At 41.0% G+C, this 16,914-nt stretch overlaps 1 protein-coding gene across 1 annotated transcript in view; it reads left to right on the top strand.

Moving 5' to 3' along the window:
- The window catches only part of TENM4 (teneurin transmembrane protein 4), a 2,254,482-nt gene that overhangs the window by 1,092,865 nt on the left and 1,144,703 nt on the right, over positions 1–16,914 (top strand). The gene's annotated exons all lie outside the window — the stretch shown is intronic.

Raw genomic sequence — 16,914 nt, 5'->3', positions numbered from 1 at the left:
TCACTCTTGTTACAGTGTTTATGGTAACACCCATTGTTTCATGTTCTCTGTGTATATAAGTCTCCCCACTGTATTTTCCACTGAATGCATCTGATGAAGTGAGCTGTAGCTCACGAAAGCTTATGCTCAAATAAATTGGTTAGTCTCTAAGGTGCCACAAGTACTCCTTTTCTTTTTGCGAATACAGACTAACACGGCTGCTACTCTGAAACCTGTCAGTATTTCAATGGGAGCTCATATTTAGCTAATGATCCACCATGATCTGTAAGTCCTTTTCAGAATCACTGCTTCCCAGAATAGAGTCCTCCATCTTGTAAGTGTGGCCTACAGTCTTGTTCCTAAATTTATTACTTTACATTTGTCCATATTAAAATGCATCTTGTGCCCAGCTTCCCAACTGATCTAGGTCACTCTGTGTCAGTAACCTGTCCTCTTCTTTAATTACCACTTCCCCAATCTTTGTGTCATCTGCAAACTTTTTATTTTTTTCCAGGTCATTGATAAAAGTGGTAAATAGCATTGGGCCAAGAACCAACCTCTGTGGGACCCCAATGGAACCACATCTGCTTGATGATAATCCCCAGTTTACACTGATGTTTTGTGACCTATAACTTAGCTGGTTTTTAATCCATTTGAAATGTGCTATGTTGATTTTGTATCATTCTAGTTTATTAATCAAAAGGTTGTGTGGTACCAAGTCAAATGCCTTGTAGAAATCTAAATATATGACATCACCACTGTTACGTTTATCAACCAAACTGGCATTTCTCATAAAATAAAATAAAAATAAAGTTAAAGCTGATTAATGAGGCTACACTTTAAGTCTACTAGCTCAGTAAGTGTTAACATCAACGCTGCCTTGTTTGCAGTAGACTTATAACTTCCATTAATAATTTATTAACCCTTTATAAACTATTTATAAACAGAACCTTACTTTAGACTATGACCCAATTAATGGACTCCTGAAAATGACCTTGGGGAACACAGAACTAGTTAAAAAGTTTGAATTCTGAAATTGAGGCGAGCCATGAAGGAGAGAGGAGTGATCCATCAACCCTAACACAGCAATCAGAGGAGGAAGCCCCCATCTGCTGATTTGGCTAGAGCCACTATCCAAAATATCAGTGACCTTATTCACCCTCCAAAGGAAGGTTAGGGTTGCTCTGTGAATCAGTAGAGAGACTAAGGCAAGCTGTCTGCCCTACTACAGCTGAATAAAGAGGCAACTTCAACTGATAGACCTTGCACTTTATTTACCTTTGGCTGCCAGAGGTGGTTCTGGAATGTAAGGAGCATAGGCAGCTTACTGCCTGTAGTATCCATTAGAATGACAGATCAGAGCAAGAAATGACTTACTGTGTTGTATGTAGCTATTTAACTTTTTCTTTTTTTCTATGATCCCCAGTTGGTGTAAATTGGCATAGCTCCGTTGACTTAAATTACTGTATATTCTCTTTCCAATTAAACTTGACTTCAATGAAACCATGCTGATTTACACCAGCTGAATATCTCATACTCTCTTTACATTTTTAGAAGTTGGCTGACTGTGAAGGAAGCTGCCATTTGGGGAAGTAGTGTCTGATGCAGCATGTTACAAAGGAGACACATAAGGGACTTTCCCATTGAGACTTCACTTTTGTTCCTTCTTGTTTTATCTAAAATAAATGACATTCAGACTGAACGTATGTATTAGCTTTTTGTAAATGACGAACATGACACCTACCAAATCACCATTTTCCTTTCAAGTGCAGAAAATAATTCCCTAATAGAGGACATATGAAATATTAAAGTAATGCTCTTTGATTCTTTTTAACATTCTTGTTTTATCTTTAATGTCATATTTACTTTTTATTTCCACTGAAACTTTCTTCTCTTCCAAGTTCTAATCATAAAATAAAAAGACATACGTCCATCTTTGGTGCAAATTTGAATGGCGTCTGATTTCAACAGCAAACCATGATCATTAAATTTAGAAGCTTTTTCAAGCAGGGAAGTTTGATTAATATCAAAGGCCATTTAGGTGAGTCAGTTTTTCAGGATGGAGTGGCACGTTCCCTAATTATATAAAACTGCTTTAATTTCATTTCTGTAGGATTGACAGTGTCAGAATGTTTAATGACCAGATAAGAAGTATAAAGATTCATTACCACCAACTTTCTTGTACTTTCTTAGAGTCAGTGTAACTTCATGTTTCAAACAAAAGTGATTTCATAAGTTATTTATGCTCAATATCATGTTCCTGTATCCTTTTAGTATAGAAAAAATCATTGCTTAAAACTGAAGATTTACTAGTCCTACAGTAGGGTTAATCATCCAAAAGATACTAAAGAGACACATCAAAGATGCAAAATCTTATCTAGACAGAGTTATTTTACAAGGGGAAATGGGTTAGCACATTTCTTTTATTCATATGTATATATCTGGCTTTTGCAGTGATGAATAACAAATGTATATACATACAAAATCTCCATATCTCAAATAGATGTCAATGTACAGAACAAGAATGCTGTTCTATACTACAGTTAAAATGGATGTATACAATCCAATCTATTCTTTAATTTTCTTTTTATTCGGAGCTCCAGAACTGAGGCAAAGTCTTTTTAAACCACATGGAGTGCTCTAGGCCAGGGTTTCTCAACCCCGTGGGTCGGGACCCAAAATTGGGTCGCCAGCGTGTTTCAAAGGGTCGCAAGGTGGCTCCTGTCTCACGGGGGGGGCTGGCTGGGCTTGCCTCCCTGCTCCAAGCCCTGCAACCTCTGGGGTCCCAGTGCAATCAAGTTTGGCCCAGCCGTCATGATGACAAGAGTCCAGGTAGGCCAAATCTGAGTGAATGGCACTGCAACCCCATGACCCAGGTCACAAATCCACTCTCACAAAATTTGGTCCTGTCAGAGGGGCAGGGCCAAACCGTAGCAGTGCTACAATCCCACAGGTTGCAACACCTGGAGCGGTGAACCAAGCCTAGCCAGCCCCATGCCACAGGAGCTGCTGGAGCCACCACTGTGGGGTGAGTGCTGGGCAGAACCTAACCTCCCTGGTGGGCAGAATCCGACTGTAACCACCCCAAGGCCTCCACCTCCAGGCTTTTTACTGAATCGTGACAGACAATCATTTACAAATGGATCCTGAGCCCCAAAAGGTTGAGAACCACTGGTCTAGGCAGCACGGTGCCTCAAAAAACAAAAGAAATCCTGAAGTTATGATGAGTGTTTCTCCTACAACAGAGTGACTTTTTTTTCGTACACCTCCTTCTCTCCATGGAATTCCCTTCTGACGAGCCACTATCCCTCTTATCATTCAGGACCTTCCTAATGGCTCATAGCTCCTTTGATTCTCCCAGGAAATGAGTCAACAATTATTACAATATATTAAAACAAAATCATAATAAAGGGATGCCCAGGGCTGCCACTGCAGATAACTGCAGCTCAACTGGCAATGCCATGCATCCAACTGGGTTGGAGTGTGACTGCAAGGTTTCCCCTGTTGATGAGCATTTCAGTTTGTGTGAGTGCATACCAGAAAGGGTGAGAAACAAGTAACCATGTAACCATTAATGATAATGCCATGTATCATGTGGTGGAAGAGGAATACGATTGTCAGACACGGCATCTCTCCAAAAGTCACTTGCTTTTCATGGTAGGGCTAGAAGTCAGGAGGTCCCAAGCTCCATTCCCTCCTCCATTACTTACTAACCTTAATAAGACTTTGCATTTATAGCACTTTAGAAATAGTAGTTAGTTATGAAGTCATTATCATTACTTCACTTTGTGCCAGGTTACAGGCCAAGTCAGTGTCAGAACCAGGATTACCACCCAGGTCTCGCACATATTCCAGATCCAAAGTTCAGGATTGTAGAGATTTTGGTTTGAGCGCCTAAAAGAATCTTCGTCCATTCTTTAACAGAACACCTTTGGTTTGCAAATTTAAATGAAAATGTCATGAGAGTTCAGATAATACCATGAGCTTTCCTCTGTGTTGTTCTCTGACTATCAGAAAGGTAGAGATGTAATAAAGCTGATAGTCATTGTTAAAATAAGAACCAAATACTTTTATCAGAATTGCTCTACCTGTCATACATGACACACCTAACATTTGCCTTATATTTACAACCGTGTTTTATTTTTAGTCTAGCAGCCCCTAAAATACGCAAATGCCTCAACCTGATCCCACAAGCCTGATTTGATTTTAATTTGATCTTTAGCATCCCGTTTCTACCTTCTTAGAAAACTGTTTTATGCCCAAACATTTTAAATGGTCCTTCCCATCATCTGCATTTCGGTAAGACTTAAATAGACCCCTTGTATTTTGAGGATGAACTCACTGAGTCTCTTCCTTTCATGTTGATAGTTGATACAATGAAGGCCTCTCCTGTAGACTGTAATCACAAAGCCCTATAGTGTCAATGGCATTAACTGGGCAAAATATATTTTTGTTTTTCTCTCCTGATGTTTAGAAATGTACAGTTCATTTTCAAAACTTTTTTAATGAATATTTATTGTATAATATACACTGGCCTGGAACAAGCAGACATGATCAAAATGGGTCCTTTTTGTATTGTTAAAATTTTTGTAATTTTCTAAAATAAAGCAAGTGTCGCTTGTGTGAAAGGAAATGTGTGCTGTAAAGGTTAGTGAATTGGCTCTCTTGGGCCCAATTCCTGCCAGATAAAATCTGAATCCTATTATGCTGGCTTTTTTGCACATTTTACTAGAAGAAAGTGCTGAGCAACATTTCTATCTTATGTATAAACTTTACTAAACTTCAATAATCCACTAGGCACTAGAAAACGTATTGGAGAGATTAATCCTGTACTGGCAGGGGGATGGACAGGATGACCTCTAAGAAGCTAATTTCTGTGCTTTTACGATTAAATGCACCATTCTCAGTACGTACAAAGAGCCTAGGCCCTGGTTCTATTACTAGATTCCCCACATGTCTATGTGGAGCCCTAATGAAGTCAGTGAGTTTTTTCACAGGTGATATCTGTGCCTGTACAAATCCCTTTTGGCTTAAAGATTCCCTGGGTTCAGGTGTCTGCAGTGTGGATTCAGGACAGAGTTATGTTAGACACCGAACAGTGCTCAAAAGGTAGGGGTAGACTAGACTAGACGTATTGTACTCCAAAATGTGCTGCTCTTTCGGGGGGGAGGAGGATACTTGTCCGAGCAATTAGCCAATATTTGGGGACTTGTTTCCATTCGGAGGAGAAATTGGTGATGGAGATAGGTATTTCTTTGATGCAGTCCTGCTTATTTTCAAAGCATGTACATGGAGTCCTGTTTCTCAGAACACAGTAGGAATCAAAAAGGAGGCACAGCTGCAAGCCTCTTTCCAGCCAGCACTTTGCCCCAAAAGCCCTTTCCCTTGGCTTTCTGTGCTTCTCTTGCTGTCTCCTTGGCTTTCTGTTGTATTCTTTGTCTGCTTCTGGAAGCTTCCGCTTACAAACACAAGCACACCTCCACCAAACAATCCCAACCACCTACATTACATTCAATCCCTGGCAAACAGCCTCTGTCCACATTGCTCGGTTGCTGACTGGCCTTGCTCGTGGCCTGCATTTTGAATGGTGGCTCCTATTGTTTTGGCTATCTTACTCCAAAAAGGAAAGTATCTGCTTCTTAAATGTGTCCTGGATGAAGGGTGGCTATTGCACCGAACAGCTTCAAGGGGATTTCACCCAACCACCATTACCATTTGGAAGAGGAACTGTCCTTATCGCCATATTGTGAGGCTTGTAAATTTGAACAGGATTTTTGTGACTCACTTCTCTGGAAGAATGAAATGTTAGTGTAGCAGCTGCTCTCAGCGCATAGTATTGAACAGGATCTCTGAATATGATGAGGATTCCCAAAAGACACGTTTACTGACACTCCTGGGTGGCTCAAGAGCCAAAGGCAGCCCACTGGGTAATACAGGAACAAGTCCTGATGTCTTTATCCCCCTTCCTGTTGAAGTTGACAGGAGTTTGTCTAAATAAGGCTCTAGTAGTAAATCCTTAGTAAGGACTCTGATTTTGGTTCACTCTCTGTGTCAGGGCTCAGATGTGACTGGAAGAAGACCTAATTGCAGAGTAAGGAATAATCTAATCAAATTCAGATCCTTATTACGGTTGAGATCAAATAAAAAGCAATTTCTATGCAGCAATCAAGAGATACAGGAATGAGCAAGTGCGTGCATTTACTTTTTTTTATCTTAATCTGCATGAAGAGTTATCAGCAAATTTGGATACCAGGAAATCACACAAGTTTGTGCATCCTGGTTCAAGCCAGGGTGACACATATCAGAGTAAAGTTTCCACACTTCGGTCAAAACCTTGATATGTAAACATTCTGAAACAAGTATAGTATTCCTTAATGTCCCAGGGAAATACACAGTAATCCAGCAATCCAAATGATTTCTAAATTCTCAGCGCTTACATGGTGCTTTTTATCCATAGATCTGAAAGTACTTTACAAAGTAAAAGTAACTAAGTGGTGTTATCCCCACACTAGGACATAGGGAGGTGAAGAAACTTGGCTAAGGGCACACAGCAAGTTAACGGCAGAGGTCGGAATAGAATCCAGGCCTCTTGACTGACTAAACTTGTTGATTTGTTCAAAGCCATGGTGGTATCTTAGTCAAATACACATTCAAGAACTATTTTAAAAAATGAAAATTTTCCGTATTAGCTACTTATGTGCTCTTGGCTATTTGAGGTCCACCCAGCTTGGGGCTTGATTATATACATGTCCTTCTCTTTCGAATGTACTCCCACTCCCTGTGAAAGTCAAGGAAGGCGGGAAGGAGTTCTTAATTTTGACAATTAGAGCAGAATTACAAAATTGAAATTATTTCATTTCAGTGACATAAGGTCAATAATCTTATTAGTTATTAATGTATTTATACTCCCTAGGCAGTCAGGCTGATAGCATTCCACCTGTGTACTGTCAGCACTCGGTTAGCTTTTCCTGATAAGAGTATTGAACTTCCACTGAAACAATGATTTACTTCGGAAATGGAGCATTATCTGCCATTTACACAACAAAAATAATTCTGTGCATTCTATGTTGATTCATGGTTCTTACATTAAGTGCCAAAATATGATGGAGGGGCAGTTAAAATCCTGTGGGGGGAATTAAGAAAAAAAGATATGAAACTATACCAGTGAGCAGAGATACACATTAGACATGTGCCCTGTGTTTGCCATGATATTGTCATGGAACCCAGTGATGCCTGTCGTCGTCTGAGTAGGAGGGGAAGGCCCTAACTATTACCAGAGCAAAGTTGGGTAGGTTTATAGGACCTTGAAAAGAGTGATTCCACATCCCCTTTGTGTAGGGTGACCAGACAGCACATGTAAAAAATGGGATGGGGGGAGGGAGGCAATAGGTGCCTATATAAAAAAAAATCCCCCAAAATCGGGACTATCCCTATAAAATTGAGGCATCTGGTCACCCTACCTATGTGGAACAGTGCCTAGTTCTTCAGCATTGTTCTCCATGTCAATGCAGGCTGAGCAATGAGGTGAGGTGGAAGAGGGGAGAGTTGAGGCTGCTTGATCTATCACCCTGCAAAGCCATTGACTTAAATCTCCACATGGTGGAGGAAAGGCACAACATACAGAGATATTACTGCATCCGATGGGCTGTAATGTCTACACTGGGTCTTCATATTGCAGGACTATTCTGCCATTGCTTCCTTAACAAAGCCCCTTTGCTATTGCTTTGGGTTGGAGTCTGTTATTTTGCCACCACTAGGCTGCTTTCTATCAAGAGAAATATCCATGTATTGGTTGAGAGAAAGCCACAAGGAGATGACCATCATGTGACAGGATGGTTCCTTTTCTTACATGTTGTTGTAAGACCTGAATAAAAATTGCTCAAAGCATGAAGAATGGTTTCATCTTCCTTTGTATGCTATCGGGGAGTGGGTTTGCTCTCCTACAGTGTTCTGAGCAGAATGATTTGTTAGGATGCAGTTGGCATAGTTCACACACGATCAGTTCTCATCAGTTGTAGTGGGAGGGGAGGAGCATTGATGGACCTTGACTCTTCTCACCTTCCACTTCCCTGTTTGTTTCTAATATTGCTCTGGGTAAAAGGTGAATGGGAAAGAGCCGTTTCTATAATGGGAGGAGAAGTTTAAAAACTCCTGACCTGATTTTGCTTTCACGCTGGTGTAAAGCCAATGAAGTAAATGAGATTGTTCAGGGGTAAAACTGGTGCAAGTAAATGAAAAAACAGGTCCTCTATATCCAACACTAGGTAATCTAAACATATAGAGATGGGCCTCAGTTGCCAGCAGTGAATCTGTAGTCACACTGTCACCAACTTCAGGTTTGTCTAGATCCGCGGTTTAAGACTGGCTCCCTATAGAGATGGGAATCACCTGCAAAGTTAGAATGCAGTTCCAAACATCCTCAAAATTTGTGGGCGTTTGGTTGGGATTTTGGTTCTGGGTGTTTGTTAAATATTGGGACTTAAGCATGTGCTTAATTGTTTTCCTGAACTGAGGCCTCAGTTTATAAATCACATTTTCTAGCCACACAACTAATCAGAACTTAAACTTGCTGTACCTCAGTGTTCTCCAGTTTACTACATTCAAATGATCTGGTCATTATCTGTTTTTAACCTAGGGAAGCAAAAGGCAGGTAAGAAAAACAAAACACTTTCAAATATTGCTGTTTTACATTTTTTTACTCTATTTTCTCTCTGCAAAGTCAAAAGTGCATTAAAAAGTAATATTCTGCTGAGCTCACAAGTATGCAAACGCCTCTAGATATCTTGTCTCAATAAAGTTTATAGAATGCATCCCCAAAGGCCTGACAAAAACAGAATAAATAGCAAGGATCATAAAAATATAATGCATGCCATTTTTTGCTTACATAAACACAAACAAATGCAGCAAGTGGCAGGAGTGTCTCTGTTTGAGAGGCATCCTCCATTCACACCAACTCCTTTTATTATCATAAAGATGTGGAATAAATTACCTCCAACTAAAGGCAAAAACAAACACTATTGTGTGTCAAACACAGTTTAAACACATAGTCATTAAAAAAATGCCTTCATATAGGGCCTGTGGGGAATTTTTTTCCCTCTTCTCAATTATTCCAATGAGCTGTTCAGGAGCTTATCTTTGGGGGCTCCATGTGCCCGAAAACAGGAGGTGGAAAATCTTAATTTTACAGTGTAACCACTCTCTCCTCCCTCCCCCACCCCGTGCATGCAAATTCCATTGCTCGTTTCTACAGAAGTCAAGATACAGTATATTTGTGTAGGCAGAACACATATCAGGGAAACTCTGTTTTACATCAGAAACAGGGGCTGAATATTTCCTCTCTCCTGGATTCTATGAACAGAATCTTTATTCAAGGACAGTGAAAGGCATGGTATTGTTTTACAGGTAGGTTCACAAACAGCATAGAATGTGAGAGGCAAAAACAGTATTAAAGTTTTACTGGGTTGGCAGTTTCATGAGTTTGTTCTGTCAGGAAATGTCTGTGGTATAATTAGGGTCTCAATTTTTAAATGTTTATTTTCTACTTTCAGGTGTTTTTTAGGCAAAATAATAGCTGATTTTAAAGAGAAAAACATTGACTTCTCCCCCCTCCACACACACACACTCTAACTATATATAATATTTCATTTTATTGTAAATTGTATCATCTCTGAATTCTTGTGATTCTGGTTGATGAGCTCCCAGACTATGTAGGAGGTGAGCTTGACACATCTGTAATTAATTTTCAACATTGCAAAATGGAAATTTTAAATATTTTCAGTGGTTTGATTTTTAAAAACCCTCTCTTCCTCTAATACAGTCCAGAAAACATTCACAGTGGATTAGTAAATCTTCATCTCCATCCATTTCAGTTCAATCCATAGTATGAACTAAGACCTCATCTCACCTTCACGGGGTGTGTCCCTTGAGCTGCAAATGCTGCAAGTGCCATGGAATGCTAACACACCTTCTCTGGGAACATGCAGCAGTCTATTTGGGGCAGCCCAGGTACTCGAAAAAAGTTAACTTTGCTCTTGACTCTCATACAACCCTTCACATTTCCACTGTGCTTGCTGTCTGCATAATGTCTCAACATTTCAGATTCAGCATTGCTGAATTTAAGGAACTTTGGCAGGTCAAAGGCTCCTATTGACATTACAGAAAACAAATGCCACATCTAGCATTAAGCAATGGGTTAGCTCCCTTGTTCAAATAAAAAAGAAGTCATTTTTATGATAGCCAGCAATCTGAATAAGCGTGGCTAGATTTGCCCTCTTTGGAGAAGGACTAGAAGTTTGCTGGCTTGGTTGTTTTGTTTTAGTGAGGTAATCATTCCCTTTACTTCAAACATAGGGTATAGTGTACACTAGCTATTGTAATAAAAGGTGAGATTGCATTTCTGAAGTAGCTGAAGCAGCAGGACACAGGAACCCTTCATGTTTTGTGATTTACAAAAATCTGGACTGATTCCAGTCCCTGCACTTTCCTGAGCCCAGACTGGATCCTCCACAAGAGAGTAGTAGCTGGTCTGCTCCCCATAAACAATTAGGAGCTCTTGGGCCTCCCTACCCCAGAATGTCTTCCTGGGGTGATGCCATTCCTCATTGCTCCCAACACAGGTCTGTGGCTAAAACCCATTATTAGAGCTGTTTGGGAATTTTTTAGGGGGGTGGGGCCCATGGGAGTCAAATAACTGAAACCAAAACTTCACAAAAAGGGTTAGTTTCAATGAATTTCTCATTTCAATGTATTCTGTTTTGACATTTTCTAAATGAAAAGTTCAGTTTTTTCTATTTAAAATGACTTTTTGTTTAGCCATTTAAGTTAATGTAAAGTTTTTTTTAAAAAAAGAAACTTGACAAACAAAAATGAAATGATCAAAACATGGGTTGGATTAATCCAACCCACATGTATTTTAGGATTTTTAGTTTGTGAAAGTTTTTGTGATTTCAACATTTCATCCCAACTTGGGTCAGGTATTTTTTTTTTAATCTCAAAATTTTTGGTAGGATGGTTTAGCAAGGCAATGACTCACCAGTACAGTGCCTCCTGATGGTCATCTTGGGAATTAACTCTTCCAGCCCAGAGCACCCTCTGCAGGCCAGTGTCTCACTCACCGCTGGCCCCTATGTCCTTCCCAGACCCACAATCTGGGCCTCTCCACCCTGGGGAACCCCCAATCCTCTATCCCCACCTTGCCTCAGTGGCTACTGCTAGTCACCATCTAGCCCCATTTACCAGGGTAGACTGCAGTCTAAGCCATTCATCATCAGCAAGGGGGTTGGACCAGCTGCCTCTGCCTATTCCCAGCTACACCTCATAGCCCCAGTACCTTTCCTGGCCAGCAAGGCCTGCAGCTTGGGGGTTTTCCAGGCTGGAGCTCCTCTGGCCTTCCCCCAGCCCTGCCCCCACTGCAGGTACCCTTTTCTCCCAGGCAGTCAGTCCTTCTGTCTTAGAAGCTAGAGAGAGAGTCTACCTGAGCTCCTAGCTCACAGCCCTTTTATAGGGCCAGCTATGGCCTGATTGGGGTATGACCCCAGCTGTGGCTGTTTCCCCAATCAGCCTAGGCTTTTCTCAGGTATTTCCCGTCTCTCTCCAAGGGTTGGCTTTTAACACCTTCTGAGCCAGAGTGGGGTGACTGCCCCACTACAGATTGGAAAACTGTTTCCTGCCTTGCTGTAGTCATGACAGAGAATTCTTGAGATTAGGCTATGGATTCAAGTACAAATCACATGCAATGATACTTAGGGTTGGACAAAAGCTGATCAGCAAACCCACAACCATGTGAAACAATCCTGGCTTTGGGTTTTGTTATAAATTTGAAATTCAGCACAAGTTTTGCAAAACTTCTGTGAACTTTATGAACAACTCTGAGCCAGTTCCAGGCAAATCTGATCTGATTTATCGTTCCAGTTGAAACTGTGGGTAATTCATTCCTTTGTGTGATTTGCGCTCAATGCCAGCTGTAACAGCAGTTCCAGCTGAGTTTTAGTATGAGGTTTGGGGTTTGTTCAAATATAAAGATAAAAAATGGGCACTACCTGTAACCATTAATCTGAAATACGGCGTGTCTCAGGGCAGTTCAGATGAAATAGGATTTGGAAAAGAACAGTCACTAGTTTTTTGCAAAACAAAAGCCCAACCAGTGCGGTTTTCCAAAACTATCTCAGTTTTCATTGGGAATGGGCCAAAATCATATCTATGAATGTACCTCATCTTGAATTGTGCCACTTTTTGCTGTCCAAGTGCAGTACATTAAAGCACTTAGTCCTTACAACATCCCTATATTTTAAGGTATTATCCATCACGCAGATGGCACATAGAAATCAAGTGATTTGCCCAAGACCGCAGTGGATATCACTGTCAAGGCGATGGCTAGAAGCAAGGCATTTCTGGCTCACAATCCTGTGCTCAGTCTACTATACCACAGATCACCTGGCTACAAAATGCTCTGACTCTGATTTTGTAAAACCAAATGACCTAGGTTTTATTCATTTCTACCTGAATCTTAAAGAAAAATCCCAAGTGAATCAAACTCAAAGAAAATGTGCAAAGCACATTCACTAAGGCTGTCTCTACTCTGGTCTGCAATTCGGATCACAGGGGTGTAAACAGTACCACTTACCGAAGTGCTATGCTGTTACTCCCCCATGTGGATGCTGTGGGCACAAAGTGTTCCTAGTTGACATTAATGTAAACCTTCTTGAAGAGTACTACGTCAGTGCTAACGACGAACCTTCTAGTTTGCACCTGCAGCATTTGTATGGGGGCATTAAAGCTCAGCATATTGGTGCCCACTACTGTTCACACCTCCATAATCCAAACTGCGGGGCAGTGCAGAGAAGCCCTAAATTTCACACAGCTCTAACAATAAAGTTTAGGGTCATACTTAAATCCGCTTAAGAGGAGAAATTCTGAACTACTGTGCCTTTCACTGGTTTTCCTTATGTCCCCGTGCTGCACAAACTAGAATAAAATTATCATCCCTGGTCTGTACTAGAGACCTAGCTCAAAGGTGCTTATTCTGTACTCATGCTTCATACACATTTTCTTGCTGGGAATTCCACACCCAGAATGAAAGCAATGTATGTTGACGATAATTCGTCCATCTGTAAGGTTGCACAGCTGAGCATTCTCAGATTCTTGAAAACAAAACAGAAGAATAAAAACCAGAGAGAGATAGAGAGAGAAATCTCCATCCCTGAGTTGCTTGGCCTGGAGCCATGTAAGGAGCAGTCCGTCATCGGGTGGGGAGGGACTAGTTGTGATGATCTTTTCCATCAGTCGTTTCCAGGCTGTTAAGTGGGAATGTCACAGGGTAACACTAGCCCTTTAACAGGGAGCAGGGCCAGTGCACCCATACTGCATCAACTGACCACATAGGCTTTAAAAGAGGACACCTGGGCCCTGGGAAGAGAGAGAAACCCAGTGAGTCACAGCTAGAAGCTGCAGAAATTGGGAGTGCTAAAGGCCCCTGGGAGGGGAGGCAGTGAGGTAAAGGGGCAGCTGGGAAACTTTATGGGTGTGGCAGTGGATCCTTTGCACACTGGGGAGAATCCCTGCCTTGACACAATGGACTTTCATCACCTGAGCCAGATCACTAATATTTACATAGATACTATTCCAATTTTAGTTGTAGTCATGAGTAGATGAGGTATTTGTGTTAAAAAGAGCGAGCAAATACCTCTGAAATATCACTAGGTCTATGATGCTTTTCAGTGTGATACAGTATGCATGGGAATGTTCTGATTCTTCCATTGACATTGTAATGACTTCTTCAAAACCAAGGCAATGTCAGCCTTTTTGCAGTGATCCTGCCTGATAAGAATAAGCACTCATGGACATGCAGCTTCCACGATCATCACTAATGGAACGATTGCAATGTAAATCAATGTGATTTTTTCATAGTACCCATAATTTGCATATCCTCCTGGAGGTATTTAAAATTGAATTATAAATGCAAGCATGAACATTTTGTCTGGTGAGTAGACGTTCTTTCACCGGCTGCATTGCAAACAGGAATCATACAATTCAGTTCTGAAAACCACTAGGAGCCACAATAGAAAATGTGTCATATATAAAATAAGTCTGTGTACATATACTTGTGAAGGCATATAGACTGAAAGAGATTCTATAGACAGACACTTTTAAAACTTTATGTAGCTATAGACAAGTCAACAGATTAAAGGGTTTGTCTTCACATACAAGCTGTACCACTATAACTATACCAGTATAGATAAAGCAGTGCAACCCACCTAATGTGGATAGTATAAACCTACTTATACCAGTGTAGGTTATTCCTGTATAGGAAAGAGAAGAAGCTTTACTGGTGCAATGCACCTTTAGATCCAAATAACTGCACCCACACCGAGGATTGTACTGTTATAACTATATTAGTAGAACAAATCAGACCCCTAAGCAACATAGTTATACAGGTACAGAATTGGTGTGTAGACCAGGCCAAACATTAGAGAGAGGCCAAAATCCAAAACATGAAACAGAACCTCTTTAAATCTGAGGAAACTGGGGTTGGGTTTGTGTCCTTGGAAATTAATCTGCTGCTGTTGATTTGGTTCCAGATTGGATTCTTAGCCCCATTTTCTTTTCGTCTTTCACATGCAGCCAAAATCCCCAAGCTGTGGTTCTAAGGAGATTTTGGCCTCAGTGAATACCTAATCTCAAAAGACTTCCACCATTTCTGTCTTGGGGGATGATATTGGTCCTCAGCATGTGTAGAATCTGAGTGCATGACTTTTCGTGCTAGAGGCATTCAAGAACAGCCCACAAGACTTGGGTCTTGTCAAATCTATTCCTGATCACTAACCGTGATTGGCTCTCCCACCTGCAACCTCGGCCTTAGCTTAAAATTAATCCAGATGCAAATGACACCTGTTTGGCCCATATCAAATACAGATTTATCCTTAAATGGTCTATTTATCCGGTACTGAAGATTAGATGTCGCATGTCCACTGAGTGAATGTGCACCCACGCTCAGTTAGGCTGAAGAATGAAAGAACTTGAGTTACTTCTTTATGTGCCTCCTAAATGTGACAATAGCGAGGTGGTACTAAGACATCACCAGTGTTCCACTCCCACCAACCGCTTCCCTGATTTTTTTGCATTATGTAAATGATACTGCTAATTCTTCTCATCCCAGGGTGTATTATTCCCTTTTTTTCAAAGGGCCCTAACTCCATAGGTGACAAGAGACACATCCAGCTGCCTAGGGGGACATGCACAACCTGAATACTTCCTCTGCATTCTGCTACAATTTCCTTTCACTTTCTAAAGTCATGCAAATGTAGGGCCATGTTTTCTTCTAAGTGATTACTGGCAGGTTTGATTGTATAAATAGCACTCTGCAATTCAGTGGAGTTGTGGGCAACAATGAAGGGTTTGCTGGAGATGTATTCTTCTTTGCAGTCTCATTTATCAATGTACAGTTTCTCACTTGCCATTTATCATCTGTTTTTCTGTTCTTTCCTCGATGTCTAGAGGATTTGTAGTCAGCTAAGTGGAGCAAGGGCCTGTCTTGAATACCTTTCCGTACCTGGCTGGCTGACATACTCTTGGATTTTCCACAGTTTAACTTTACTTTAAATAAAATTGACATGTTCAATACAACCTTGCCAAGAAGGATATATTTAGTGGAATCATGAGGAATAAGGAGTAAACTGAAGGCTGTAGATGGACAGAAAAGATAGCGAGAGTGAGAGGCACTTCTAATGCTTGTATGCATTTATAATAACAAGAAACTACAGTTGCAATAATTGCATGCCTTTTAACTCAAGAGGACCATAAAACAGTGTAATGGAATATATGAATTACTGCACCCCCACACCAGTATTAAGCATTCCCATCCACAGGGTATTGTATCAAAGAACGTTTTCTCTTTTTCATCACTATTGTTATATGTTGGTATTCATCTCTGTTAACTTTAGAGATACTGTACACATAGAGTATCAGAAGTTTGGAAAAGATCCGTAAGGTCCTCTAAAGTTCATCTTGAGCTTGATCATCACAGAGAGGAAAGCTGGTCTTGTGGGTTGAGGCCCTGAGTTCATTTTCTACCTGTCACAGGCTTACTGTGTAATCTTGGGCAATTCATTTAATTTCTCTGCCCCCCATCTGTAAAAGAGGGGGACTCCATTTCTCTGCTACTTTGTCTGTCTTGTCTATTTAGCATGCAAGCTCTTTGGGGCTGGCACTTCTCTTGTACTCTCTGCTGTAACAACTTTGATCACGGTTGGGGCCTCACAGTGCTACTGTAGTACCAGTCGTCATCGTCATCATCGTCATCTCCTTCATGGCAATGCAAGATTGCTCCATATATGTAACATGAAGCCTCCCAGCGCAGCTGGAGTGGTAGGAGAGTTTCCATTCCAAGCTGGATTTTCACAATCACTAACAAAAATTTTCACCTCTCTCTTCTCCCCTCCGCCCCCCCCCCCCCCAAAAAAAAACCTTTTGGTTTTGTCCTCCAACCTTCTTTGCACTTTTTTTGCATTCTGCCTCTTTGCATGGAAAACCCTGCTGGAGCTGGTAGGCAAGGCCCTCTCATGATATCCTTATTGCTATATGTATCTGTTTACTTGATCTGTATGTCTGGTCTTTTAAAATTACCTATCACTGAGGTTTCCAGACTGCATTCTGTATATTCCAGGGACACACGCTCACACTGTACCTTCACTGCAATTTCCAGCTTAGGCCACATAGCCCCACAAAAGCAGGCAATAATCAACCTCCCAAGGTGTGAATGGGAAGCTCACTGTATAGGAGCTGATTATGCAATTATTATTTATTATTTATTTATATTATCACAGTGCCTATGAGGTCAAAGCATGGACCATGGCCCTGTTCTTCAAGACTCTGTACAAACACAGGGAATGAGCCAGCTAAAACAATATCCTGCCTTTACCTGCCAGTTACCATGAAAGA

This window comes from Lepidochelys olivacea (genome assembly GCF_965140295.1).
Source record: "Lepidochelys olivacea isolate rLepOli2 genome assembly, chromosome: 1".
NCBI lineage: Eukaryota > Metazoa > Chordata > Testudines > Cheloniidae > Lepidochelys > Lepidochelys olivacea.
Note: the sequence above shows the minus strand (reverse complement) of the source record. Positions and strands in the feature narration are given on the sequence as shown.